General features: G+C 43.0%; 24 non-coding genes across 24 annotated transcripts; all 24 read left to right on the plus strand.

Annotated features, from left to right (window-relative positions):
- Positions 1–1,482: 1,482 nt before the first annotated feature.
- On the plus strand, positions 1,483–1,601 carry LOC143874925 (5S ribosomal RNA). Its single transcript, XR_013249595.1, has one exon. It is a non-coding gene; the product is annotated as a 5S ribosomal RNA (ribosomal RNA).
- Positions 1,602–2,198: 597 nt separating this feature from the next.
- Positions 2,199–2,317, plus strand: LOC143874823 (5S ribosomal RNA). Its single transcript, XR_013249492.1, has one exon. It is a non-coding gene; the product is annotated as a 5S ribosomal RNA (ribosomal RNA).
- A 596-nt stretch (positions 2,318–2,913) lies between these two features.
- Positions 2,914–3,032, plus strand: LOC143874880 (5S ribosomal RNA). The gene has a single exon (XR_013249547.1). It is a non-coding gene; the product is annotated as a 5S ribosomal RNA (ribosomal RNA).
- Positions 3,033–3,630: 598 nt separating this feature from the next.
- On the plus strand, positions 3,631–3,749 carry LOC143875088 (5S ribosomal RNA). The gene has a single exon (XR_013249751.1). It is a non-coding gene; the product is annotated as a 5S ribosomal RNA (ribosomal RNA).
- Positions 3,750–4,346: 597 nt separating this feature from the next.
- LOC143875029 (5S ribosomal RNA) lies at positions 4,347–4,466 on the plus strand. Its single transcript, XR_013249696.1, has one exon. It is a non-coding gene; the product is annotated as a 5S ribosomal RNA (ribosomal RNA).
- A 597-nt stretch (positions 4,467–5,063) lies between these two features.
- On the plus strand, positions 5,064–5,182 carry LOC143875324 (5S ribosomal RNA). Its single transcript, XR_013249978.1, has one exon. It is a non-coding gene; the product is annotated as a 5S ribosomal RNA (ribosomal RNA).
- Positions 5,183–5,780: 598 nt separating this feature from the next.
- On the plus strand, positions 5,781–5,899 carry LOC143875170 (5S ribosomal RNA). The gene has a single exon (XR_013249829.1). It is a non-coding gene; the product is annotated as a 5S ribosomal RNA (ribosomal RNA).
- A 597-nt stretch (positions 5,900–6,496) lies between these two features.
- Positions 6,497–6,615, plus strand: LOC143875326 (5S ribosomal RNA). The gene has a single exon (XR_013249979.1). It is a non-coding gene; the product is annotated as a 5S ribosomal RNA (ribosomal RNA).
- Positions 6,616–7,213: 598 nt separating this feature from the next.
- LOC143874824 (5S ribosomal RNA) lies at positions 7,214–7,332 on the plus strand. The gene has a single exon (XR_013249493.1). It is a non-coding gene; the product is annotated as a 5S ribosomal RNA (ribosomal RNA).
- Positions 7,333–7,929: 597 nt separating this feature from the next.
- LOC143874881 (5S ribosomal RNA) lies at positions 7,930–8,048 on the plus strand. The gene has a single exon (XR_013249548.1). It is a non-coding gene; the product is annotated as a 5S ribosomal RNA (ribosomal RNA).
- A 598-nt stretch (positions 8,049–8,646) lies between these two features.
- On the plus strand, positions 8,647–8,765 carry LOC143875327 (5S ribosomal RNA). The gene has a single exon (XR_013249980.1). It is a non-coding gene; the product is annotated as a 5S ribosomal RNA (ribosomal RNA).
- Positions 8,766–9,363: 598 nt separating this feature from the next.
- Positions 9,364–9,482, plus strand: LOC143875171 (5S ribosomal RNA). Its single transcript, XR_013249830.1, has one exon. It is a non-coding gene; the product is annotated as a 5S ribosomal RNA (ribosomal RNA).
- Positions 9,483–10,079: 597 nt separating this feature from the next.
- On the plus strand, positions 10,080–10,198 carry LOC143875328 (5S ribosomal RNA). Its single transcript, XR_013249981.1, has one exon. It is a non-coding gene; the product is annotated as a 5S ribosomal RNA (ribosomal RNA).
- A 598-nt stretch (positions 10,199–10,796) lies between these two features.
- Positions 10,797–10,915, plus strand: LOC143874826 (5S ribosomal RNA). Its single transcript, XR_013249494.1, has one exon. It is a non-coding gene; the product is annotated as a 5S ribosomal RNA (ribosomal RNA).
- A 6,753-nt stretch (positions 10,916–17,668) lies between these two features.
- LOC143870156 (small nucleolar RNA R71) lies at positions 17,669–17,775 on the plus strand. Its single transcript, XR_013244949.1, has one exon. It is a non-coding gene; the product is annotated as a small nucleolar RNA R71 (small nucleolar RNA).
- A 3,264-nt stretch (positions 17,776–21,039) lies between these two features.
- On the plus strand, positions 21,040–21,158 carry LOC143874882 (5S ribosomal RNA). The gene has a single exon (XR_013249549.1). It is a non-coding gene; the product is annotated as a 5S ribosomal RNA (ribosomal RNA).
- Positions 21,159–21,756: 598 nt separating this feature from the next.
- LOC143875089 (5S ribosomal RNA) lies at positions 21,757–21,875 on the plus strand. Its single transcript, XR_013249752.1, has one exon. It is a non-coding gene; the product is annotated as a 5S ribosomal RNA (ribosomal RNA).
- A 597-nt stretch (positions 21,876–22,472) lies between these two features.
- Positions 22,473–22,591, plus strand: LOC143874883 (5S ribosomal RNA). Its single transcript, XR_013249550.1, has one exon. It is a non-coding gene; the product is annotated as a 5S ribosomal RNA (ribosomal RNA).
- A 598-nt stretch (positions 22,592–23,189) lies between these two features.
- On the plus strand, positions 23,190–23,308 carry LOC143875090 (5S ribosomal RNA). The gene has a single exon (XR_013249753.1). It is a non-coding gene; the product is annotated as a 5S ribosomal RNA (ribosomal RNA).
- Positions 23,309–23,905: 597 nt separating this feature from the next.
- On the plus strand, positions 23,906–24,025 carry LOC143875030 (5S ribosomal RNA). The gene has a single exon (XR_013249697.1). It is a non-coding gene; the product is annotated as a 5S ribosomal RNA (ribosomal RNA).
- A 597-nt stretch (positions 24,026–24,622) lies between these two features.
- LOC143875329 (5S ribosomal RNA) lies at positions 24,623–24,741 on the plus strand. Its single transcript, XR_013249982.1, has one exon. It is a non-coding gene; the product is annotated as a 5S ribosomal RNA (ribosomal RNA).
- A 598-nt stretch (positions 24,742–25,339) lies between these two features.
- LOC143875172 (5S ribosomal RNA) lies at positions 25,340–25,458 on the plus strand. Its single transcript, XR_013249831.1, has one exon. It is a non-coding gene; the product is annotated as a 5S ribosomal RNA (ribosomal RNA).
- Positions 25,459–26,055: 597 nt separating this feature from the next.
- LOC143875330 (5S ribosomal RNA) lies at positions 26,056–26,174 on the plus strand. The gene has a single exon (XR_013249983.1). It is a non-coding gene; the product is annotated as a 5S ribosomal RNA (ribosomal RNA).
- A 598-nt stretch (positions 26,175–26,772) lies between these two features.
- LOC143874827 (5S ribosomal RNA) lies at positions 26,773–26,891 on the plus strand. Its single transcript, XR_013249495.1, has one exon. It is a non-coding gene; the product is annotated as a 5S ribosomal RNA (ribosomal RNA).
- Positions 26,892–27,437: the final 546 nt, after the last annotated feature.

The raw sequence follows: 27,437 nt of genomic DNA on the forward strand, positions 1-27,437 counted from the left end.
TAGTTAGGGCATATAGAGTCCTAAAAATTACAATCCACTTGAATTTAAGCAATCGCACAAAAAGCTTTAAACATCAGTCGAGTCTAGTGGATCGAGTCTAGGATAGCGGTCCTAGAGTTTTAGGCATCGTAGTTTAGAATAGGGCACCGAACTACGTTGGCTCTGATTCTTCCCGAGGCCGGGATACGTAGTGCAGCTAGGATGGATGGCCATTCTGGTCCGAGTCAAGTATTGCATTAGAGTCTAGGGTTTGTCGTGTCGGGTCGTGTGTCGAGTCGTGTTGTATTGTGTGTTTTGCTGTGTTTTCTTATTTTTATGTACAGATCTTATACCTTTAGCTGTAACATGCATGTGCTTGTCCACCAGAACTTAGACACCAATTAGGCATGGCACTCATAACCTAGCTATTCTTAGGCGACATATCTTTCATTTCTTTTGTGTGTGCTTCTTATTCATCTCCGAGACATGCATGATTAGCTAGACGTTATCTCGGAGATATTCGTTCCCATTTCGCATGATTTTCGCCCAAAACTCTTCAAAATTAATAATAAATGGCATAAGAGACCAGGTGCTAGCACTTGGGCGAATTGGGGGCGCCTAATCCCTTCCCCATTCGTCATCAGGCACGGACCCTTTATATCTCTGGTTATCTGTTGCGACAGAGCACAGCATGGGATCCAGGGCCCACTTCCTTGGATGGCGACTCTTTCTTTGTTCGAGGTGCGTCTCGAATCCGGGCTGGTCCCCGAATCGAGAGGTATCTCACTTTACATCGCCGCTCATGCTGTGAGGGGCACTCTTTCGAGAGTTCCTTGGTGGGGCTCTCCTTCACGTGGACGATCTAGAGAGACTCGCGCGGGGGCCCGTCCTCCACGCCCGTCCCGGATCTGGTTCCACAGCTATCTACCACTTTTTTCGAACAATCTTTTCGGTTCTGGAACATCGATGCGAATTGAAACGCACATTCAGTGCGACGCCTCCTAGCTTTCGGTTCGGATCTTTTTATTTTCTTCCGGATGGTGAATTCAAATACGTCCGGTCTTTATTATGGCGGGGTGATAGTGTCGTTTGATTCGATAAACGGAATTCGTTCTGACATTCCATTTATGGTCAAAATATAGCAGGGGTTTGTTTAGATTCAGTGAGGTACCGGCTATAGCGGATGAGTGTACTAGTGGATGCGAGTCAGGAATCCGGTCGGAAGGTGTTTACTGGCCGTGAGCTACCCTTGGTGCACAAATATTGTTCCGACGATAACTTTTGATCCGCCCGTCAGATTGTGGCAATTCTTATATTGATTCGGGGGTACTCGGGAAGATTCATCGCGCGATGACAGCCTTGGCGGTCATCCGGCTTCCCGACATGCTCGGATAGTCCATCCGATGTCATCTAGCAGGATTTTTTCGCACTTTCATTTAAACGGATTTCGTACGACAATGCGAATGGAAACTCTTTATTACTTTGACAATGGAGAGGCATGCTGGGTGCGATCATATCAGCACAAATGCACTGGATCACATCAGAACTCCGAAGTTAAGCGTGCTTGGGCGAGAGTAGTACTAGGATGGGTGACCTCCTTAGAAGTCCTCGTGTTGCACTCCTGTCACTTTTTTCGGCTATCTATCACTTTTTTCGAACAATCTTTTGGTTCTAGAACGTCGATGCGAACTGAAACGCACGTTCAGTGCGACGCCTCCTAGGTTTCGGTTCGGATCTTTTTATTTTCTTCCGGATGGTGAATTCAAATACGTCCGGTCTTTATTATGGCGGGGTGATAGTGTCGTTTGATTCGATAAACGGAATTCGTTCTGACATTCCATTTATGGTCAAAATATAGCAGGGGTTTGTTTAGATTCAGTGAGGTACCGGCTATAGCGGATGAGTGTACTAGTGGATGCGAGTCAGGAATCCGGTCGGAAGGTGTTTACTGGCCGTGAGCTACCCTTGCTGCACAAATATTGTTCCGACGATAACTTTTGATCCGCCCGTCAGATTGTGGCGATTCTTATATTGATTCGGGGGTACTCGGGAAGATTCATCGCGCGATGACAGCCTTGGCGGTCATCCGGCTTCCCGACATGCTCGGATAGTCCATCCGATGTCATCTAGCAGGATTTTTTCGCACTTTCATTTAAACGGATTTCGTACGACAATGCGAATGGAAACTCTTTATTACTTTGACAATGGAGAGGCATGCTGGGTGCGATCATATCAGCACAAATGCACTGGATCACATCAGAACTCCGAAGTTAAGCGTGCTTGGGCGAGAGTAGTACTAGGATGGGTGACCTCCTTGGAAGTCCTCGTGTTGCACTCCTGTCACTTTTTCGGCTATCTATCACTTTTTTCGAACAATCTTTTGGTTCTAGAACGTCGATGCGAACTGAAACGCACGTTCAGTGCGACGCCTCCTAGGTTTCGGTTCGGATCTTTTTATTTTCTTCCGGATGGTGAATTCAAATACGTCCGGTCTTTATTATGGCGGGGTGATAGTGTCGTTTGATTCGATAAACGGAATTCGTTCTGACATTTCATTTACGGTCAAAATATAGCGGGGGTTTGTTTAGATTCAGTGAGGTACCGGCTATAGCGGATGAGTGTACTAGTGGATGCGAGTCAGGAATCCGGCCGGAAGGTGTTTACTGGCCGTGAGCTACCCCTGGTGAACAAATATCGTTCCGACGATAACTTTTAATCCGCCCATCAGATCGTGGCGATTCATATATTGATTCGTGGGTACTCGGGAAGATTCATCGTGCGATGACAGCCCTGGCGGTCATCCGGCTACCCGACATGCTCGGATCGTCCATTCGATGTCATCTAGCAGGATTTTTTCGCATTTTCATTTAAACGGACTTCGTACGACATTGCGAATGGAAACTCTTTATTACTTTGACAATGGAGAGGCATGCTGGGTGCGATCATACCAGCTCAAATGCACTGGATCCCATCAGAAGTCCGAAGTTAAGCGTGCTTGGGCGAGAGTAGTACTAGGATGGGTGACCTCCTGGGAAATCCTCGTGTTGCACTCCTGTCACTTTTTTCGGCTATCTACCACTTTTTTCGAACAATCTTTTCGGTTCTGGAACATCGATGCGAATTGAAACGCACGTTCAGTGCGACGCCTCCTAGCTTTCGGTTCGGATCTTTTTATTTTCTTCCGGATGGTGAATTCAAATACGTCCGGTCTTTATTATGGCGGGGTGATAGTGTCGTTTGATTCGATAAACGGAATTCGTTCTGACATTTCATTTACGGTCAAAATATAGCGGGGGTTTGTTTAGATTCAGTGAGGTACCGGCTATAGCGGATGAGTGTACTAGTGGATACGAGTCAGGAATCCGGCCGGAAGGTGTTTACTGGCCGTGAGCTACCCCTGGTGAACAAATATCGTTCCGACGATAACTTTTGATCCGCCCATCAGATCGTGGCGATTCATATATTGATTCGTGGGTACTCGGGAAGATTCATCGTGCGATGACAGCCCTGGCGGTCATCCGGCTACCCGACATGCTCGGATCGTCCATCCGATGTCATCTAGCAGGATTTTTTCGCATTTTCATTTAAACGGACTTCGTACGACATTGCGAATGGAAACTCTTTATTACTTTGACAATGGAGAGGCATGCTGGGTGCGATCATACCAGCTCAAATGCACTGGATCCCATCAGAAGTCCGAAGTTAAGCGTGCTTGGGCGAGAGTATTACTAGGATGGGTGACCTCCTGGGAAATTCTCGTGTTGCACTCCTGTCACTTTTTTCGGCTATCTACCACTTTTTTCGAACAATCTTTCGGTTCTGGAACGTCGATGCGAACTGAAACGCACGTTCAGTGCGACGCCTCCTAGCTTTCGGTTCGAATCTTTTTATTTTATTCCGGATGGTGAATTCAAATACGTCCGGTCTTTATTATGGCGAGGTGATAGTGTCGTTTGATTCGATAAACGGAATTCGTTCTGACATTTCATTTACGGTCAAAATATAGCGGGGGTTTGTTTAGATTCAGTGAGGTACCGGCTATAGCGGATGAGTGTACTAGTGGATGCGAGTCAGGAATCCGGCCGAAAGGTGTTTACTGGCCGTGAGCTACCCCTGGTGAACAAATATCGTTCCGACGATAACTTTTGATCCGCCCGTCAGATCGTGGCGATTCATATATTGATTCGGGGGTACTCGGGAAGATTCATCGTGCGATGACAGCCCTGGCGGTCATCCGGCTACCCGACATGCTCGGATCGTTTATGCGATGTCATCTAGCAGGATTTTTTCGCACTTTCACTTAAACGGACTTCGTACGACAATGCGAATGGAATCTCTTTATTACTTTGACAATGGAGAGGCATGCTGGGTGCGTTCATACCAGCACAAAATGCACTGGATCCCATCAGAACTCCGAAGTTAAGCGTGCTTGGGCGAGAGTAGTACTAGGATGGGTGACCTCTTGGGAAGTCCTCGTGTTGCATTCGTGTCACTTTCTTCGGCTATCTACCACTTTTTTCGAACAATCTTTTGGTTCTAGAACGTCGATGCGAATTGAAACGCACGTTCAGTGCGACGCCACCTAGGTTTCGGTTCGGATCTTTTTATTTTCTTCCGGATGGTGAATTCAAATACGTCCGGTCTTTATTATGGCGGGGTGATAGTGTCGTTTGATTCGATAAACGGAATTCGTTCTGACATTTCATTTACGGTCAAAATATAGCGGGGGTTTGTTTAGATTCAGTGAGGTACCGGCTATAGCGGATGAGTGTACTAGTGGATGCGAGTCAGGAATCCGGCCGGAAGGTGTTTACTGGCCGTGAGCTACCCCTGGTGAACAAATATCGTTCCGACGATAACTTTTGATCCGCCCGTCAGATCGTGGCGATTCATATATTGATTCGGGGGTACTCGGGAAGATTCATCGTGCGATGACAGCCCTGGCGGTCATCCGGCTACCCGACATGCTCGGATCGTCCATCCGATGTCATCTAGCAGGATTTTTTTGCACTTTCATTTAAACGGACTTCGTACGACAATGCGAATGGAAACTCTTTATTACTTTGACAGTGGGGAGACATTCTGGGTGCAATCATAGCAGCACAAATGCACTGGATACCATCAGAACTCCGAAGTTAAGCGTGCTTGGGCGAGAGTTGTACTAGGATGAGTGACCTCTTGGGAAGTCCTCGTGTTGCACTCCTGTCACTTTTTTCGGCTATCTACCACTTTTTTCGAACAATCTTTTCGGTTCTGGAACATCGATGCGAATTGAAACGCACGTTCAGTGCGACGCCTCCTAGCTTTCGGTTCGGATCTTTTTATTTTCTTCCGGATGGTGAATTCAAATACGTCCGGTCTTTATTATGGCGGGGTGATAGTGTCGTTTGATTCGATAAACGGAATTCGTTCTGACATTCCATTTACGGTCAAAATATAGCAGGGGTTTGTTTAGATTCAGTGAGGTACCGGCTATAGCGGATGAGTGTACTAGTGGATGCGAGTCAGGAATCCGGTCGGAAGGTGTTTACTGGCCGTGAGCTACCCTTGGTGAACAAATATCGTTCCGACGATAACTTTTGATCCGCCCGTCAGATCGTGGCGATTCATATATTGATTCGGGGGTACTCGGGAAGATTCATCGCGCGATGACAGCCCTGGCGGTCATCCGGCTACCCGACATGCTCGGATCGTCCATCCGATGTCATCTAGCAGGATTTTTTTGCATTTTCACTTAAACGGACTTCGTACGACATTGCGAATGGAAACTCTTTATTACTTTGACAATGGAGAGGCATGCTAGGTGCGATCATACCAGCTCAAATGCACTGGATTCCATCAGAAGTCCGAAGTTAAGCGTGCTTGGGCGAGAGTAGTACTAGGATGGGTGACCTCCTGGGAAATCCTCGTGTTGCACTCCTGTCACTTTTTTCGGCTATCTACCACTTTTTTCGAACAATCTTTCGGTTCTGGAACGTCGATATGAACTGAAACGCACGTTCAGTGCGACGCCTCCTAGCTTTCGGTTCGAATCTTTTTATTTTCTTCCGGATGGTGAATTCAAATACGTCCAGTCTTTATTATGGCGAGGTGATAGTGTCGTTTGATTCGATAAACGGAATTCGTTCTGACATTTCATTTACGGTCAAAATATAGCGGGGGTTTGTTTAGATTCAGTGAGGTACCGGCTATAGCGGATGAGTGTACTAGTGGATGCGAGTCAGGAATCCGGCCGAAAGGTGTTTACTGGCCGTAAGCTACCCCTGGTGAACAAATATCGTTCCGACGATAACTTTTGATCCGCTCGTCAGATCGTGGCGATTCATATATTGATTCGGGGGTACTCGGGAAGATTCATCGTGCGATGACAGCCCTGGCGGTCATCCGGCTACCCGACATGCTCGGATCGTCCATCCGATGTCATCTAGCAGGATTTTTTTGCACTTTCATTTAAACGGACTTCGTACGACAATGCGAATGGAAACTCTTTATTACTTTGACAGTGGGGAGACATTCTGGGTGCAATCATAGCAGCACAAATGCACTGGATACCATCAGAACTCCGAAGTTAAGCGTGCTTGGGCGAGAGTTGTACTAGGATGAGTGACCTCTTGGGAAGTCCTCGTGTTGCACTCCTGTCACTTTTTTCGGCTATCTACCACTTTTTTCGAACAATCTTTTCGGTTCTGGAACATCGATGCGAATTGAAACGCACATTCAGTGCGACGCCTCCTAGCTTTCGGTTCGGATCTTTTTATTTTCTTCCGGATGGTGAATTCAAATACGTCCGGTCTTTATTATGGCGGGGTGATAGTGTCGTTTGATTCGATAAACGGAATTCGTTCTGACATTCCATTTATGGTCAAAATATAGCAGGGGTTTGTTTAGATTCAGTGAGGTACCGGCTATAGCGGATGAGTGTACTAGTGGATGCGAGTCAGGAATCCGGTCGGAAGGTGTTTACTGGCCGTGAGCTACCCTTGGTGCACAAATATTGTTCCGACGATAACTTTTGATCCGCCCGTCAGATTGTGGCGATTCTTATATTGATTCGGGGGTACTCGGGAAGATTCATCGCGCGATGACAGCCTTGGCGGTCATCCGGCTTCCCGACATGCTCGGATAGTCCATCCGATGTCATCTAGCAGGATTTTTTCGCACTTTCATTTAAACGGATTTCGTACGACAATGCGAATGGAAACTCTTTATTACTTTGACAATGGAGAGGCATGCTGGGTGCGATCATATCAGCACAAATGCACTGGATCACATCAGAACTCCGAAGTTAAGCGTGCTTGGGCGAGAGTAGTACTAGGATGGGTGACCTCCTTGGAAGTCCTCGTGTTGCACTCCTGTCACTTTTTTCGGCTATCTATCACTTTTTTCGAACAATCTTTTGGTTCTAGAACGTCGATGCGAACTGAAACGCACGTTCAGTGCGACGCCTCCTAGGTTTCGGTTCGGATCTTTTTATTTTCTTCCGGATGGTGAATTCAAATACGTCCGGTCTTTATTATGGCGGGGTGATAGTGTCGTTTGATTCGATAAACGGAATTCGTTCTGACATTTCATTTACGGTCAAAATATAGCGGGGGTTTGTTTAGATTCAGTGAGGTACCGGCTATAGCGGATGAGTGTACTAGTGGATGCGAGTCAGGAATCCGGCCGGAAGGTGTTTACTGGCCGTGAGCTACCCCTGGTGAACAAATATCGTTCCGACGATAACTTTTAATCCGCCCATCAGATCGTGGCGATTCATATATTGATTCGTGGGTACTCGGGAAGATTCATCATGCGATGACAGCCCTGGCGGTCATCCGGCTACCCGACATGCTCGGATCGTCCATCCGATGTCATCTAGCAGGATTTTTTCGCATTTTCATTTAAACGGACTTCGTACGACATTGCGAATGGAAACTCTTTATTACTTTGACAATGGAGAGGCATGCTGGGTGCGATCATACCAGCTCAAATGCACTGGATCCCATCAGAAGTCCGAAGTTAAGCGTGCTTGGGCGAGAGTAGTACTAGGATGGGTGACCTCCTGGGAAATCCTCGTGTTGCACTCCTGTCACTTTTTTCGGCTATCTACCACTTTTTTCGAACAATCTTTTCGGTTCTGGAACATCGATGCGAATTGAAACGCACGTTCAGTGCGACGCCTCCTAGCTTTCGGTTCGGATCTTTTTATTTTCTTCCGGATGGTGAATTCAAATACGTCCGGTCTTTATTATGGCGGGGTGATAGTGTCGTTTGATTCGATAAACGGAATTCGTTCTGACATTTCATTTACGGTCAAAATATAGCGGGGGTTTGTTTAGATTCAGTGAGGTACCGGCTATAGCGGATGAGTGTACTAGTGGATGCGAGTCAGGAATCCGGCCGGAAGGTGTTTACTGGCCGTGAGCTACCCCTGGTGAACAAATATCGTTCCGACGATAACTTTTGATCCGCCCGTCAGATCGTGGCGATTCATATATTGATTCGGGGGTACTCGGGAAGATTCATCGTGCGATGACAGCCCTGGCGGTCATCCGGCTACCCGACATGCTCGGATCGTCCATCCGATGTCATCTAGCAGGATTTTTTTGCACTTTCATTTAAACGGACTTCGTACGACAATGCGAATGGAAACTCTTTATTACTTTGACAGTGGGGAGACATTCTGGGTGCAATCATAGCAGCACAAATGCACTGGATACCATCAGAACTCCGAAGTTAAGCGTGCTTGGGCGAGAGTTGTACTAGGATGAGTGACCTCTTGGGAAGTCCTCGTGTTGCACTCCTGTCACTTTTTTCGGCTATCTACCACTTTTTTCGAACAATCTTTTCGGTTCTGGAACATCGATGCGAATTGAAACGCACGTTCAGTGCGACGCCTCCTAGCTTTCGGTTCGGATCTTTTTATTTTCTTCCGGATGGTGAATTCAAATACGTCCGGTCTTTATTATGGCGGGGTGATAGTGTCGTTTGATTCGATAAACGGAATTCGTTCTGACATTCCATTTACGGTCAAAATATAGCAGGGGTTTGTTTAGATTCAGTGAGGTACCGGCTATAGCGGATGAGTGTACTAGTGGATGCGAGTCAGGAATCCGGTCGGAAGGTGTTTACTGGCCGTGAGCTACCCTTGGTGAACAAATATCGTTCCGACGATAACTTTTGATCCGCCCGTCAGATCGTGGCGATTCATATATTGATTCGGGGGTACTCGGGAAGATTCATCGCGCGATGACAGCCCTGGCGGTCATCCGGCTACCCGACATGCTCGGATCGTCCATCCGATGTCATCTAGCAGGATTTTTTTGCATTTTCACTTAAACGGACTTCGTACGACATTGCGAATGGAAACTCTTTATTACTTTGACAATGGAGAGGCATGCTAGGTGCGATCATACCAGCTCAAATGCACTGGATTCCATCAGAAGTCCGAAGTTAAGCGTGCTTGGGCGAGAGTAGTACTAGGATGGGTGACCTCCTGGGAAATCCTCGTGTTGCACTCCTGTCACTTTTTTCGGCTATCTACCACTTTTTTCGAACAATCTTTCGGTTCTGGAACGTCGATATGAACTGAAACGCACGTTCAGTGCGACGCCTCCTAGCTTTCGGTTCGAATCTTTTTATTTTCTTCCGGATGGTGAATTCAAATACGTCCAGTCTTTATTATGGCGAGGTGATAGTGTCGTTTGATTCGATAAACGGAATTCGTTCTGACATTTCATTTACGGTCAAAATATAGCGGGGGTTTGTTTAGATTCAGTGAGGTACCGGCTATAGCGGATGAGTGTACTAGTGGATGCGAGTCAGGAATCCGGCCGAAAGGTGTTTACTGGCCGTAAGCTACCCCTGGTGAACAAATATCGTTCCGACGATAACTTTTGATCCGCTCGTCAGATCGTGGCGATTCATATATTGATTCGGGGGTACTCGGGAAGATTCATCGTGCGATGACAGCCCTGGCGGTCATCCGGCTACCCGACATGCTCGGATCGTCCATCCGATGTCATCTAGCAGGATTTTTTTGCACTTTCATTTAAACGGACTTCGTACGACAATGCGAATGGAAACTCTTTATTACTTTGACAGTGGGGAGACATTCTGGGTGCAATCATAGCAGCACAAATGCACTGGATACCATCAGAACTCCGAAGTTAAGCGTGCTTGGGCGAGAGTTGTACTAGGATGAGTGACCTCTTGGGAAGTCCTCGTGTTGCACTCCTGTCACTTTTTTCGGCTATCTACCACTTTTTTCGAACAATCTTTTCGGTTCTGGAACATCGATGCGAATTGAAACGCACATTCAGTGCGACGCCTCCTAGCTTTCGGTTCGGATCTTTTTATTTTCTTCCGGATGGTGAATTCAAATACGTCCGGTCTTTATTATGGCGGGGTGATAGTGTCGTTTGATTCGATAAACGGAATTCGTTCTGACATTCCATTTATGGTCAAAATATAGCAGGGGTTTGTTTAGATTCAGTGAGGTACCGGCTATAGCGGATGAGTGTACTAGTGGATGCGAGTCAGGAATCCGGTCGGAAGGTGTTTACTGGCCGTGAGCTACCCTTGGTGCACAAATATTGTTCCGACGATAACTTTTGATCCGCCCGTCAGATTGTGGCGATTCTTATATTGATTCGGGGGTACTCGGGAAGATTCATCGCGCGATGACAGCCTTGGCGGTCATCCGGCTTCCCGACATGCTCGGATAGTCCATCCGATGTCATCTAGCAGGATTTTTTCGCACTTTCATTTAAACGGATTTCGTACGACAATGCGAATGGAAACTCTTTATTACTTTGACAATGGAGAGGCATGCTGGGTGCGATCATATCAGCACAAATGCACTGGATCACATCAGAACTCCGAAGTTAAGCGTGCTTGGGCGAGAGTAGTACTAGGATGGGTGACCTCCTTGGAAGTCCTCGTGTTGCACTCCTGTCACTTTTTTCGGCTATCTATCACTTTTTTCGAACAATCTTTTGGTTCTAGAACGTCGATGCGAACTGAAACGCACGTTCAGTGCGACGCCTCCTAGGTTTCGGTTCGGATCTTTTTATTTTCTTCCGGATGGTGAATTCAAATACGTCCGGTCTTTATTATGGCGGGGTGATAGTGTCGTTTGATTCGATAAACGGAATTCGTTCTGACATTTCATTTACGGTCAAAATATAGCGGGGGTTTGTTTAGATTCAGTGAGGTACCGGCTATAGCGGATGAGTGTACTAGTGGATGCGAGTCAGGAATCCGGCCGGAAGGTGTTTACTGGCCGTGAGCTACCCCTGGTGAACAAATATCGTTCCGACGATAACTTTTAATCCGCCCATCAGATCGTGGCGATTCATATATTGATTCGTGGGTACTCGGGAAGATTCATCGTGCGATGACAGCCCTGGCGGTCATCCGGCTACCCGACATGCTCGGATCGTCCATCCGATGTCATCTAGCAGGATTTTTTCGCATTTTCATTTAAACGGACTTCGTACGACATTGCGAATGGAAACTCTTTATTACTTTGACAATGGAGAGGCATTGATTGAAATATTAAATAACCGCAAGTGCACGGATCGTGTAAATACGGGTCGAACTCAAGGAAGAGAAATCTAGTTGTCAATCCTATTCTTTTACCGATTAGAATACTAGCTATGATATAATGTTGCCTGGAATAGACTCAGGATTTCCGTGGACTTAGACCTCGGAGCCAACACTATATATAAGCTTATATTCTATTCAATCTAAGAATCAAATTCAACTATGATCTTGATTTGGAAATCTTAATTTAGGCAAAGTGTACCAAAATTCTAATGATCTTGATTAACTACTTATCTAATCTAATTAGAAAACTAAAATTCTAAAGGCCTAAGTTAATTGAAAAATTGCAAAAGTAATTTAGAATAGTGTAAAAACCTTAATTCAATATAAAAGATTACTTAGGGTTAGAATCCACCATGGGTTTGGATTAAATTGATTAATTAAAACAACTCTTGAATTGGGTTGAAAATTCGATTAACTAGTCAATAAAGAATAAGATCAAAGGGATGTCATTCCTTATAAGTAATTAATCAAACCCACTCTCCAATTTACATTGATTATATAGAACTTTATATTTGTTAATCAACAATTATTCATACGAAAGGGAAAAGCCAATGGCATGAATGATTGGGATTTTCCAAACACAAACTCCTACACAATTTTTCAATTGAGTAGATTGATTTAATTGTAGTTATTTCTCCTTCCCCATGGTTTCAACTAAACCCTAAGTAAATAGGATTTAGTTACTCATGAAGAAGGGAAGAAAAACAAAAATAAACGAGATAGATGGGAGAAGAATTGCCATATAGAACTTGAAAGAAAATTAAACAAAAACTAATTACTTCTTCACTAACTTGAATTGAAACAAAATTACATGAAATTGAACTTAAAATAAATAACAAAAATTAAATAGAACTTAGTCTTTTTCTCCTCCAACTTTGGTTGCATCTTCCTCCTTCAAGCTTTAATGTCACCTTGAGTTTGAATGGTGGTGATGATGCCTTGGATTGAGAGTTGAAAAGAAAAAGAAAAAGAAAAGAACAAGAAAACCTAAGGGAGAGAGCTTGAGAGTAGTGGAGAGAAAAAGAGAAAAAAATAGAGTCAAAAGAATGTCTTCTTTTTTCCCATATGTAGCTTTCTTCCCCTTCTATTTTTATCTCCAAGAAAAGACACAATCTTGGCATCTTTTGTATTTTTGGCAACCCCACCTGTCTTTGGCAATTTCTGAAACTTTTAGTATTTGTTGGTAAGAGCAAACTTACTCTTTTCTTTCTTCACAATTTCAGCAACTTAGCACCCATTTTTGGTAAGTTGTCTCTTCCTTTTTGACCTTCCAACGTAGGAATATGGGTTAAGATTTTTGCTACAAGACGAAATAGAATGATTATGCATATATTATACACCATATAAAATCTCATACATAAAGGGAATGAATTTTAGCAAATGCAAGTGGGTCCCACATAATTGAATATATATAAATTACATGCAATTAGAAAATACGTGGGAAAGGTGGAGAATTTGGCAACTCTTTGTTTCCTTCTTTGGTGGGTTCCACTTATATTATATAATATATATTGCAAGCCAAAAACCAAAAACGTGGGATGCTTTCCCAATCCAATAGAGAGAGCCACACGTGGATCCCACCATTGCATGTAGAAAATTGCAAAGTATTTCTTTTCTTACAAATTCAAAAACGTGGGCTGCATGCATGCTATATTTTTACCCATGTCCAAGTGGGTCCCACGTGAGTATGCATGTGTAGCAATTAGGAAATATTGCCTTCCAAAAAGTGGCTGCATGTGATTTCTTGAAGCAAGAATAGAACAAGAAAATTCTATACATGGCATCTTGCTCACTGCCATGGTCAACAATTCCAAAGTTTTTAGAATTTTCAAATTAGTAACCACAACCCCTTTTTCCCAACGTTTTCTGAATTGAGGCAAACCTCAAGTGGGCCCAAATTATAAAAGTGAAGCTTCTATTTATCAAAGAATAGATATACTATTTTCCATGTTCGAGAATGTTTACTTTTTCTTGATCCATCACTTTCTAAAAATTCCATCACTTTCTAAAAATGCTAATGTAGTTCCCTCTTTTAGAGAAAGTGAATTGCGCATCATGGCATGATCCAAACCACCAATATGAAAGTCTCCATAGTGGTTTTCATAGAGCAATCTAACCGTCCAAATAGTGGGCGATAATGTAAATTGGTTGTACTCCTCTAATTCATCTCCATAACTTGATCCGAACCATCAATTTTAATGAATGTTAGTAAAACCCCTCAAATCATTTCCCACGGCCGATCCAAACCATTCACTTTATTGGGACATTACAATTCCAATAATATGATCTTGTCCGGATATATCAACAAATCCAACAGTTGGGTTGCCCAACAAATGGTCTGGATCATCATATATAGTCAAAATTTCCACCCTCTTGGTCTCTTGTGAAATTCAGCCAACATTGGAAATTGGTTATTTCTCTTCAATATTTCATCTTTTAGCTTCAATTCCTTCAAAAATCCACTTAGAACCCTGAAACACCAAAAACAAGAAAATACCTTAGTAGCACTGCTTTAAAGGACAAAATATGTGTGTTTCCTATCACTACCATTCACACATAAATGTGTTCATCAAATTCCCCCATACTTGAGCTTTGCTTGTCCTCAAGCAAACAAAAAGAAAAACTAAAACAAAATAGGAATAAAATAAAATCCTAACTCACTTTCGTAGGAATCACGATTGCACTTAGCAGGTGCAATAAGCCTTTAAACCCCTAGGTTACCCTAGTGGACGAGTTTTGTCTCGTGAGTGTTTGCAGTGAATATACACCCAAAATTCTAAAAATAAACTTTTCTTTCAAATCCCACTATAGAGTAAAGCCAAAAAAAAAAAAAATTTCAATCCTTTTTCTTTGATAAATTGCTCAAAATAGAAGAACAAGAATACCCCCATACTTAAACTTTGCATCCTATCCCAAGTTGAAAAAATTAGAAAAATATTTTAATCAAGGAATCCTCTTTTGAATTTGTCATACTTTGCTCCCTTAAACTTGCCTCTAATGTAATCGTACCATAAAAGAAATTTGATTCGGAAACTTCGTAGAAAACTTACAAATTTATATGGTCCACCATACTTTCAACTTTTCCCATAGTTTCTAAGAATAGAACTCTTTTTTTTTTTTTTTTTTTGTAATCCTCTACTGCTTTTGGCGTGAATGACATGCAGGGCATGCACCAGACACCCAGGCTACTAAGCAGTGTCCGACTAATCTTTGATTTGCATATGTCATAGACATTGATGCATATGAGTTCAAGCTTTACTTTTGATTACGTGCAATGCTTTGATTTATTAAGCTTTCTAATTGACCCATGTATGGAGTTTTCAGTCAGTTGCTCTGAAGCCAGTTGGCTTTAAGGAACTAGGCATAAAAACCCTTCAGACTTAATAGCTCAAGTCAACAAGGCTACAAATCAAAACTATAATCAAGAAGCAAACTTTCTAAAAATCATTCATTCTTTCTTTGTTTCAACCTTTCTTTCCTTTTTATCCATACCATATAAAAAGCAAGTTTCTATTTCTATTTCTTATTCAAATCCTTTTAAAAAGAAAGATTCCAAAAGAAAACAAAACTAAGAAAGGAAAGTATTCTTTCTAATTTTTCAAATTCCAAAATTAAAATATCCACTAACTTTATTTCTTAAAATAAGAGAACAACTTTCTTTCTAAGAATACCAAGTTCTTTCTAATTTGCGAAAAATTACCAAAAATAAAAAGAAAGGAAATTTTCTAACTTTAACTATAGAAAAGATTAGAAAAGAAAGTTTCTAAAAGCTACCCCCCCATACTTGAATCATGCAGTGTCCTCAATGCATGCAAAAATAGAAACAAGGACAATAAAGAGAAGAGAGGGGCATACCTTTTTCTTTTAAGAGAGATTTGAATAAAGAGGCTCATGAAGATCCATGACCTCTTCTAAATTAGATCTTGGTAACTCAACAAAGGACTTCAATCTGAGTAAATGAAACTTGTCCTTCCAAGTAGAGTCCTTATTTTCTTTTAAAAAATTAATTAACTCTTCTTGTTGGGTCGAGTTTAAGTCCATTTTGATTGTCACAGGAGATGTGCAAGTCTTACCCAAATATGCTTTTCTTAAATTTGAATGCAAAGGCGGCAAATTTAACTGTGGGGCCTTTTTGGGTGGAGACTTGGGAAGGGGCGGAAATAGGGATGCTCCAAATTCTATTTGTTGGATGCTAAGGTCATCAGAAAAGGAGTCCCCTATATCTCTTACATTCTCCAAGCCTTCTTCATCCAGAGCTTCTTCAAATCCTGCATTCAAAATATTTTCACAATTAGTCTCAGGAGAGGAGTGCAACATATTAATTTCTTCTTGTAAATTAGGTTGCTTACCTAATCTAAAAACATTAAAGTCCATGGAAGCATTCCCAAAAGTTAATTTCATTAAACCATTTCTACAATCAATTAAGGCGTTGCTCGTAGCAAGGAAAGGCCTACCAAGAATTATAGGAATTTGATCCTTGATATTAGCAACGGGCTCAGTTTCTAGCACAATGAAATCTACAGGAAATAAGAACTCTCCTACTTTAACTAAGACATCCTCAACCATCCCTTTCGGTTTCTTCATTGATCTATCCGCCAACTGAAGAGTGACGGTGGTGGGTTTGAGTTCTCCTAATCCTAATTGTTTAAAAACAGAAAGAGGTAATAAATTCACACTGGCCCCTAAATCTAAAAGAGCATGATTAATATGAGTATTTCCAATAGTGCATGCAATGGTAGGACATCCCGGGTCCTTGTACTTAGCCACCATCTGTTGAGACAAGATGGAACTAATGTTTGCAGCCAAGAATGCCTTCTTGGGTACATTAGACTTGCGCTTTTGTGTGCACAAGTCTTTTAAAACTTTGGCATAAGTCGGGACTTCGGAAATCGCATCTAACAATGGAATATTAATTTGCACTTGTTTAAACATATTTAAAATTTTCTCCTTAGCAGCCACATTTTTATTATTAGCAAGTCTCCTTGGAAAAGGAGCTTTAGGCACATACTCTTTTTCAGGTGGAGAAACTGCCTGCTCTGTACTTACCTGTTCGGGCTCTTCTTCGGAACCAATGGAGGATGACTCTTTACTTACCTTAAGTGGAGATTCTTGAGCATCTTTAGAAGGTTCGGATCTGCCCTCCTCCCTTTGATATTCTCTGCCACTCCTTAAAGCAAATACAGTGTTACAGTGATCGGAGGGCTCCTGCTGCGGCAAGTTTGGTTGCATGGCATTCAACTGATTTACCTGTGGTTGTTGATTCCCATTTATGGCCACATTCCTTGGATTAGGAACTGGTTGACTTGGCATCTTCCCCTTTTCCCTTTCATGCAAGGCCATGGCAAGTTGGGAGATTTGTTTCTCCATATTGTGTTGGCTTGTCATGAAAGTGCTAGTGAGAAGTTCTATGCTCTTTTCTAAGGAAGTTATGCGTGCCGACTCCCCTTGTTTTGGAAAACCCGGTGGTTGCTGATTTGAAACATTATTTAAAATTGGGTTTTGAAAAGGTGGAGGTGTGGTTAGGGGTGGTCGAACATTCATAGAAGGGAAGGTGGGCCCAGGTTGGCCAAATTGGCCTTGACCTTGGAAATTTGATGGCCCTCCTTGATAATTCCCTTGATTCCAAGAAAAGTTGGGATGATTCCTCCATCCCGGATTATATGTGCTACTATATGGATTATTTAAAAACATGGCACTTGCATTTTCATTAGAATTACCAAATTTAGCAAGAGTTGGGCACTCTTCCATGACATGGTCCGTGGCTTGACACCAATTGCACATAGGAACACTATGTGCAATTTGATGGACCTGTGAAGGTCCTTTGACAACTATTGCTTCTAGCCTTTTGATTAGGCTATCAAGATGGGCCTCCTTAGCCACGGCACCCTCTATTAGAAATCCCTTACCTGTGTTGGCTCTCTCACCTTCTTGAGTGGATTCCCACTCTCTTGTTTTTTCCGCCAAATCAAGTAAGAAGTTCCATGCCGCGGCCTCATCTGTGAAAGATGTAAAACCGTTAGGACACATGGACTCAAGAAGTTGCTTTGTTTGGTAATCTATGCCCTCATAAATAATTTGGCATAAATGCCACACATCAATTCCATGGTGAGGACACTCTTGGAGTAGGTCCTTGAACCTCTCCATAAACTTAGAAAATGACTCTAATGGCTTTTGTTTGAATTGTAAAATATCATTCCTAAGCTTATTAGTTTTATGTAATGGAAAAAACTTTTTTAGGAAAGCGACGGCGAACTCCTCCCAAGTGGTGATGGAGTTCGTTGGTAAGCCATAGAGCCACTTTTTAGCTCCCTCCTTGAGTGAAAACGTAATAAACCGCAACTTTACCGCATCATCGGTAAGTTGTTGCATCTTAATTAAAGCACATACATCTTCAAACTCACGCAAAAATAAATAAGCATCCTCCGAAGGGAGGCCATGAAAATGAGGAAGCAAAGAAATAAATTGCGATTTTAGCTCAAAATTATTGCCCTGCGCAACTGGCAATCTAATGCAAGAAGGTTGCGCGGTTCGGGCCGGATAGAAGCGATCGCGTAAACTTTTTGGCGGCTCTTGTTCTTCCGCCATGGCTACTTGATTTGGATTTGGTTCAATGTCTTCCTCCGTCTCTAACTGGTTTGCTCTTTTTAGTCGATTGGCCGAGTTCCGCACCCAACCTTCACTCATAAACACAGGAAAACCAAGTAAGAGAGATGGATAGCCAAGAAACAAAAAAAATATAACTAAAATAAAAATAACTACTAATCTAACACTTCGAATAATTAAGATTCTAATGCAACTCTCTTCCCCGGCAGCGGCGCCAAAAACTTGATTGAAATATTAAATAACCGCAAGTGCACGGATCGTGTAAATACGGGTCGAACTCAAGGAAGAGAAATCTAGTTGTCAATCCTATTCTTTTACCGATTAGAATACTAGCTATGATATAATGTTGCCTGGAATAGACTCAGGATTTCCGTGGACTTAGACCTCGGAGCCAACACTATATATAAGCTTATATTCTATTCAATCTAAGAATCAAATTCAACTATGATCTTGATTTGGAAATCTTAATTTAGGCAAAGTGTACCAAAATTCTAATGATCTTGATTAACTACTTATCTAATCTAATTAGAAAACTAAAATTCTAAAGGCCTAAGTTAATTGAAAAATTGCAAAAGTAATTTAGAATAGTGTAAAAACCTTAATTCAATATAAAAGATTACTTAGGGTTAGAATCCACCATGGGTTTGGATTAAATTGATTAATTAAAACAACTCTTGAATTGGGTTGAAAATTCGATTAACTAGTCAATAAAGAATAAGATCAAAGGGATGTCATTCCTTATAAGTAATTAATCAAACCCACTCTCCAATTTACATTGATTATATAGAACTTTATATTTGTTAATCAACAATTATTCATACGAAAGGGAAAAGCCAATGGCATGAATGATTGGGATTTTCCAAACACAAACTCCTACACAATTTTTCAATTGAGTAGATTGATTTAATTGTAGTTATTTCTCCTTCCCCATGGTTTCAACTAAACCCTAAGTAAATAGGATTTAGTTACTCATGAAGAAGGGAAGAAAAACAAAAATAAACGAGATAGATGGGAGAAGAATTGCCATATAGAACTTGAAAGAAAATTAAACAAAAACTAATTACTTCTTCACTAACTTGAATTGAAACAAAATTACATGAAATTGAACTTAAAATAAATAACAAAAATTAAATAGAACTTAGTCTTTTTCTCCTCCAACTTTGGTTGCATCTTCCTCCTTCAAGCTTTAATGTCACCTTGAGTTTGAATGGTGGTGATGATGCCTTGGATTGAGAGTTGAAAAGAAAAAGAAAAAGAAAAGAACAAGAAAACCTAAGGGAGAGAGCTTGAGAGTAGTGGAGAGAAAAAGAGAAAAAAATAGAGTCAAAAGAATGTCTTCTTTTTTCCCATATGTAGCTTTCTTCCCCTTCTATTTTTATCTCCAAGAAAAGACACAATCTTGGCATCTTTTGTATTTTTGGCAACCCCACCTGTCTTTGGCAATTTCTGAAACTTTTAGTATTTGTTGGTAAGAGCAAACTTACTCTTTTCTTTCTTCACAATTTCAGCAACTTAGCACCCATTTTTGGTAAGTTGTCTCTTCCTTTTTGACCTTCCAACGTAGGAATATGGGTTAAGATTTTTGCTACAAGACGAAATAGAATGATTATGCATATATTATACACCATATAAAATCTCATACATAAAGGGAATGAATTTTAGCAAATGCAAGTGGGTCCCACATAATTGAATATATATAAATTACATGCAATTAGAAAATACGTGGGAAAGGTGGAGAATTTGGCAACTCTTTGTTTCCTTCTTTGGTGGGTTCCACTTATATTATATAATATATATTGCAAGCCAAAAACCAAAAACGTGGGATGCTTTCCCAATCCAATAGAGAGAGCCACACGTGGATCCCACCATTGCATGTAGAAAATTGCAAAGTATTTCTTTTCTTACAAATTCAAAAACGTGGGCTGCATGCATGCTATATTTTTACCCATGTCCAAGTGGGTCCCACGTGAGTATGCATGTGTAGCAATTAGGAAATATTGCCTTCCAAAAAGTGGCTGCATGTGATTTCTTGAAGCAAGAATAGAACAAGAAAATTCTATACATGGCATCTTGCTCACTGCCATGGTCAACAATTCCAAAGTTTTTAGAATTTTCAAATTAGTAACCACAACCCCTTTTTCCCAACGTTTTCTGAATTGAGGCAAACCTCAAGTGGGCCCAAATTATAAAAGTGAAGCTTCTATTTATCAAAGAATAGATATACTATTTTCCATGTTCGAGAATGTTTACTTTTTCTTGATCCATCACTTTCTAAAAATTCCATCACTTTCTAAAAATGCTAATGTAGTTCCCTCTTTTAGAGAAAGTGAATTGCGCATCATGGCATGATCCAAACCACCAATATGAAAGTCTCCATAGTGGTTTTCATAGAGCAATCTAACCGTCCAAATAGTGGGCGATAATGTAAATTGGTTGTACTCCTCTAATTCATCTCCATAACTTGATCCGAACCATCAATTTTAATGAATGTTAGTAAAACCCCTCAAATCATTTCCCACGGCCGATCCAAACCATTCACTTTATTGGGACATTACAATTCCAATAATATGATCTTGTCCGGATATATCAACAAATCCAACAGTTGGGTTGCCCAACAAATGGTCTGGATCATCATATATAGTCAAAATTTCCACCCTCTTGGTCTCTTGTGAAATTCAGCCAACATTGGAAATTGGTTATTTCTCTTCAATATTTCATCTTTTAGCTTCAATTCCTTCAAAAATCCACTTAGAACCCTGAAACACCAAAAACAAGAAAATACCTTAGTAGCACTGCTTTAAAGGACAAAATATGTGTGTTTCCTATCACTACCATTCACACATAAATGTGTTCATCAGGCATGCTGGGTGCGATCATACCAGCTCAAATGCACTGGATCCCATCAGAAGTCCGAAGTTAAGCGTGCTTGGGCGAGAGTAGTACTAGGATGGGTGACCTCCTGGGAAATCCTCGTGTTGCACTCCTGTCACTTTTTTCGGCTATCTACCACTTTTTTCGAACAATCTTTTCGGTTCTGGAACATCGATGCGAATTGAAACGCACGTTCAGTGCGACGCCTCCTAGCTTTCGGTTCGGATCTTTTTATTTTCTTCCGGATGGTGAATTCAAATACGTCCGGTCTTTATTATGGCGGGGTGATAGTGTCGTTTGATTCGATAAACGGAATTTGTTCTGACATTTCATTTACGGTCAAAATATAGCGGGGGTTTGTTTAGATTCAGTGAGGTACCGGCTATAGCGGATGAGTGTACTAGTGGATACGAGTCAGGAATCCGGCCGGAAGGTGTTTACTGGCCGTGAGCTACCCCTGGTGAACAAATATCGTTCCGACGATAACTTTTGATCCGCCCATCAGATCGTGGCGATTCATATATTGATTCGTGGGTACTCGGGAAGATTCATCGTGCGATGACAGCCCTGGCGGTCATCCGGCTACCCGACATGCTCGGATCGTCCATCCGATGTCATCTAGCAGGATTTTTTCGCATTTTCATTTAAACGGACTTCGTACGACATTGCGAATGGAAACTCTTTATTACTTTGACAATGGAGAGGCATGCTGGGTGCGATCATACCAGCTCAAATGCACTGGATCCCATCAGAAGTCCGAAGTTAAGCGTGCTTGGGCGAGAGTATTACTAGGATGGGTGACCTCCTGGGAAATTCTCGTGTTGCACTCCTGTCACTTTTTTCGGCTATCTACCACTTTTTTCGAACAATCTTTCGGTTCTGGAACGTCGATGCGAACTGAAACGCACGTTCAGTGCGACGCCTCCTAGCTTTCGGTTCGAATCTTTTTATTTTATTCCGGATGGTGAATTCAAATACGTCCGGTCTTTATTATGGCGAGGTGATAGTGTCGTTTGATTCGATAAACGGAATTCGTTCTGACATTTCATTTACGGTCAAAATATAGCGGGGGTTTGTTTAGATTCAGTGAGGTACCGGCTATAGCGGATGAGTGTACTAGTGGATGCGAGTCAGGAATCCGGCCGAAAGGTGTTTACTGGCCGTGAGCTACCCCTGGTGAACAAATATCGTTCCGACGATAACTTTTGATCCGCCCGTCAGATCGTGGCGATTCATATATTGATTCGGGGGTACTCGGGAAGATTCATCGTGCGATGACAGCCCTGGCGGTCATCCGGCTACCCGACATGCTCGGATCGTCCATCCGATGTCATCTAGCAGGATTTTTTCGCATTTTCATTTAAACGGACTTCGTACGACATTGCGAATGGAAACTCTTTATTACTTTGACAATGGAGAGGCATGCTGGGTGCGATCATACCAGCTCAAATGCACTGGATCCCATCAGAAGTCCGAAGTTAAGCGTGCTTGGGCGAGAGTAGTACTAGGATGGGTGACCTCCTGGGAAATCCTCGTGTTGCACTCCTGTCACTTTTTTCGGCTATCTACCACTTTTTTCGAACAATCTTTTCGGTTCTGGAACATCGATGCGAATTGAAACGCACGTTCAGTGCGACGCCTCCTAGCTTTCGGTTCGGATCTTTTTATTTTCTTCCGGATGGTGAATTCAAATACGTCCGGTCTTTATTATGGCGGGGTGATAGTGTCGTTTGATTCGATAAACGGAATTTGTTCTGACATTTCATTTACGGTCAAAATATAGCGGGGGTTTGTTTAGATTCAGTGAGGTACCGGCTATAGCGGATGAGTGTACTAGTGGATACGAGTCAGGAATCCGGCCGGAAGGTGTTTACTGGCCGTGAGCTACCCCTGGTGAACAAATATCGTTCCGACGATAACTTTTGATCCGCCCATCAGATCGTGGCGATTCATATATTGATTCGTGGGTACTCGGGAAGATTCATCGTGCGATGACAGCCCTGGCGGTCATCCGGCTACCCGACATGCTCGGATCGTCCATCCGATGTCATCTAGCAGGATTTTTTCGCATTTTCATTTAAACGGACTTCGTACGACATTGCGAATGGAAACTCTTTATTACTTTGACAATGGAGAGGCATGCTGGGTGCGATCATACCAGCTCAAATGCACTGGATCCCATCAGAAGTCCGAAGTTAAGCGTGCTTGGGCGAGAGTATTACTAGGATGGGTGACCTCCTGGGAAATTCTCGTGTTGCACTCCTGTCACTTTTTTCGGCTATCTACCACTTTTTTCGAACAATCTTTCGGTTCTGGAACGTCGATGCGAACTGAAACGCACGTTCAGTGCGACGCCTCCTAGCTTTCGGTTCGAATCTTTTTATTTTATTCCGGATGGTGAATTCAAATACGTCCGGTCTTTATTATGGCGAGGTGATAGTGTCGTTTGATTCGATAAACGGAATTCGTTCTGACATTTCATTTACGGTCAAAATATAGCGGGGGTTTGTTTAGATTCAGTGAGGTACCGGCTATAGCGGATGAGTGTACTAGTGGATGCGAGTCAGGAATCCGGCCGAAAGGTGTTTACTGGCCGTGAGCTACCCCTGGTGAACAAATATCGTTCCGACGATAACTTTTGATCCGCCCGTCAGATCGTGGCGATTCATATATTGATTCGGGGGTACTCGGGAAGATTCATCGTGCGATGACAGCCCTGGCGGTCATCCGGCTACCCGACATGCTCGGATCGTTTATGCGATGTCATCTAGCAGGATTTTTTCGCACTTTCACTTAAACGGACTTCGTACGACAATGCGAATGGAATCTCTTTATTACTTTGACAATGGAGAGGCATGCTGGGTGCGTTCATACCAGCACAAAATGCACTGGATCCCATCAGAACTCCGAAGTTAAGCGTGCTTGGGCGAGAGTAGTACTAGGATGGGTGACCTCTTGGGAAGTCCTCGTGTTGCATTCGTGTCACTTTCTTCGGCTATCTACCACTTTTTTCGAACAATCTTTTGGTTCTAGAACGTCGATGCGAATTGAAACGCACGTTCAGTGCGACGCCACCTAGGTTTCGGTTCGGATCTTTTTATTTTCTTCCGGATGGTGAATTCAAATACGTCCGGTCTTTATTATGGCGGGGTGATAGTGTCGTTTGATTCGATAAACGGAATTCGTTCTGACATTTCATTTACGGTCAAAATATAGCGGGGGTTTGTTTAGATTCAGTGAGGTACCGGCTATAGCGGATGAGTGTACTAGTGGATGCGAGTCAGGAATCCGGCCGGAAGGTGTTTACTGGCCGTGAGCTACCCCTGGTGAACAAATATCGTTCCGACGATAACTTTTGATCCGCCCGTCAGATCGTGGCGATTCATATATTGATTCGGGGGTACTCGGGAAGATTCATCGTGCGATGACAGCCCTGGCGGTCATCCGGCTACCCGACATGCTCGGATCGTCCATCCGATGTCATCTAGCAGGATTTTTTTGCACTTTCATTTAAACGGACTTCGTACGACAATGCGAATGGAAACTCTTTATTACTTTGACAGTGGGGAGACATTCTGGGTGCAATCATAGCAGCACAAATGCACTGGATACCATCAGAACTCCGAAGTTAAGCGTGCTTGGGCGAGAGTTGTACTAGGATGAGTGACCTCTTGGGAAGTCCTCGTGTTGCACTCCTGTCACTTTTTTCGGCTATCTACCACTTTTTTCGAACAATCTTTTCGGTTCTGGAACATCGATGCGAATTGAAACGCACGTTCAGTGCGACGCCTCCTAGCTTTCGGTTCGGATCTTTTTATTTTCTTCCGGATGGTGAATTCAAATACGTCCGGTCTTTATTATGGCGGGGTGATAGTGTCGTTTGATTCGATAAACGGAATTCGTTCTGACATTCCATTTACGGTCAAAATATAGCAGGGGTTTGTTTAGATTCAGTGAGGTACCGGCTATAGCGGATGAGTGTACTAGTGGATGCGAGTCAGGAATCCGGTCGGAAGGTGTTTACTGGCCGTGAGCTACCCTTGGTGAACAAATATCGTTCCGACGATAACTTTTGATCCGCCCGTCAGATCGTGGCGATTCATATATTGATTCGGGGGTACTCGGGAAGATTCATCGCGCGATGACAGCCCTGGCGGTCATCCGGCTACCCGACATGCTCGGATCGTCCATCCGATGTCATCTAGCAGGATTTTTTTGCATTTTCACTTAAACGGACTTCGTACGACATTGCGAATGGAAACTCTTTATTACTTTGACAATGGAGAGGCATGCTAGGTGCGATCATACCAGCTCAAATGCACTGGATTCCATCAGAAGTCCGAAGTTAAGCGTGCTTGGGCGAGAGTAGTACTAGGATGGGTGACCTCCTGGGAAATCCTCGTGTTGCACTCCTGTCACTTTTTTCGGCTATCTACCACTTTTTTCGAACAATCTTTCGGTTCTGGAACGTCGATATGAACTGAAACGCACGTTCAGTGCGACGCCTCCTAGCTTTCGGTTCGAATCTTTTTATTTTCTTCCGGATGGTGAATTCAAATACGTCCAGTCTTTATTATGGCGAGGTGATAGTGTCGTTTGATTCGATAAACGGAATTCGTTCTGACATTTCATTTACGGTCAAAATATAGCGGGGGTTTGTTTAGATTCAGTGAGGTACCGGCTATAGCGGATGAGTGTACTAGTGGATGCGAGTCAGGAATCCGGCCGAAAGGTGTTTACTGGCCGTAAGCTACCCCTGGTGAACAAATATCGTTCCGACGATAACTTTTGATCCGCTCGTCAGATCGTGGCGATTCATATATTGATTCGGGGGTACTCGGGAAGATTCATCGTGCGATGACAGCCCTGGCGGTCATCCGGCTACCCGACATGCTCGGATCGTCCATCCGATGTCATCTAGCAGGATTTTTTTGCACTTTCATTTAAACGGACTTCGTACGACAATGCGAATGGAAACTCTTTATTACTTTGACAGTGGGGAGACATTCTGGGTGCAATCATAGCAGCACAAATGCACTGGATACCATCAGAACTCCGAAGTTAAGCGTGCTTGGGCGAGAGTTGTACTAGGATGAGTGACCTCTTGGGAAGTCCTCGTGTTGCACTCCTGTCACTTTTTTCGGCTATCTACCACTTTTTTCGAACAATCTTTTCGGTTCTGGAACATCGATGCGAATTGAAACGCACATTCAGTGCGACGCCTCCTAGCTTTCGGTTCGGATCTTTTTATTTTCTTCCGGATGGTGAATTCAAATACGTCCGGTCTTTATTATGGCGGGGTGATAGTGTCGTTTGATTCGATAAACGGAATTCGTTCTGACATTCCATTTATGGTCAAAATATAGCAGGGGTTTGTTTAGATTCAGTGAGGTACCGGCTATAGCGGATGAGTGTACTAGTGGATGCGAGTCAGGAATCCGGTCGGAAGGTGTTTACTGGCCGTGAGCTACCCTTGGTGCACAAATATTGTTCCGACGATAACTTTTGATCCGCCCGTCAGATTGTGGCGATTCTTATATTGATTCGGGGGTACTCGGGAAGATTCATCGCGCGATGACAGCCTTGGCGGTCATCCGGCTTCCCGACATGCTCGGATAGTCCATCCGATGTCATCTAGCAGGATTTTTTCGCACTTTCATTTAAACGGATTTCGTACGACAATGCGAATGGAAACTCTTTATTACTTTGACAATGGAGAGGCATGCTGGGTGCGATCATATCAGCACAAATGCACTGGATCACATCAGAACTCCGAAGTTAAGCGTGCTTGGGCGAGAGTAGTACTAGGATGGGTGACCTCCTTGGAAGTCCTCGTGTTGCACTCCTGTCACTTTTTTCGGCTATCTATCACTTTTTTCGAACAATCTTTTGGTTCTAGAACGTCGATGCGAACTGAAACGCACGTTCAGTGCGACGCCTCCTAGGTTTCGGTTCGGATCTTTTTATTTTCTTCCGGATGGTGAATTCAAATACGTCCGGTCTTTATTATGGCGGGGTGATAGTGTCGTTTGATTCGATAAACGGAATTCGTTCTGACATTTCATTTACGGTCAAAATATAGCGGGGGTTTGTTTAGATTCAGTGAGGTACCGGCTATAGCGGATGAGTGTACTAGTGGATGCGAGTCAGGAATCCGGCCGGAAGGTGTTTACTGGCCGTGAGCTACCCCTGGTGAACAAATATCGTTCCGACGATAACTTTTAATCCGCCCATCAGATCGTGGCGATTCATATATTGATTCGTGGGTACTCGGGAAGATTCATCGTGCGATGACAGCCCTGGCGGTCATCCGGCTACCCGACATGCTCGGATCGTCCATCCGATGTCATCTAGCAGGATTTTTTCGCATTTTCATTTAAACGGACTTCGTA

The sequence above is a fragment of the Tasmannia lanceolata genome, unplaced genomic scaffold (assembly GCF_043159265.1).
Source record: "Tasmannia lanceolata isolate RefF3 unplaced genomic scaffold, GAP_Taslan_0.1 ptg000003l, whole genome shotgun sequence".
NCBI lineage: Eukaryota > Viridiplantae > Streptophyta > Magnoliopsida > Canellales > Winteraceae > Tasmannia > Tasmannia lanceolata.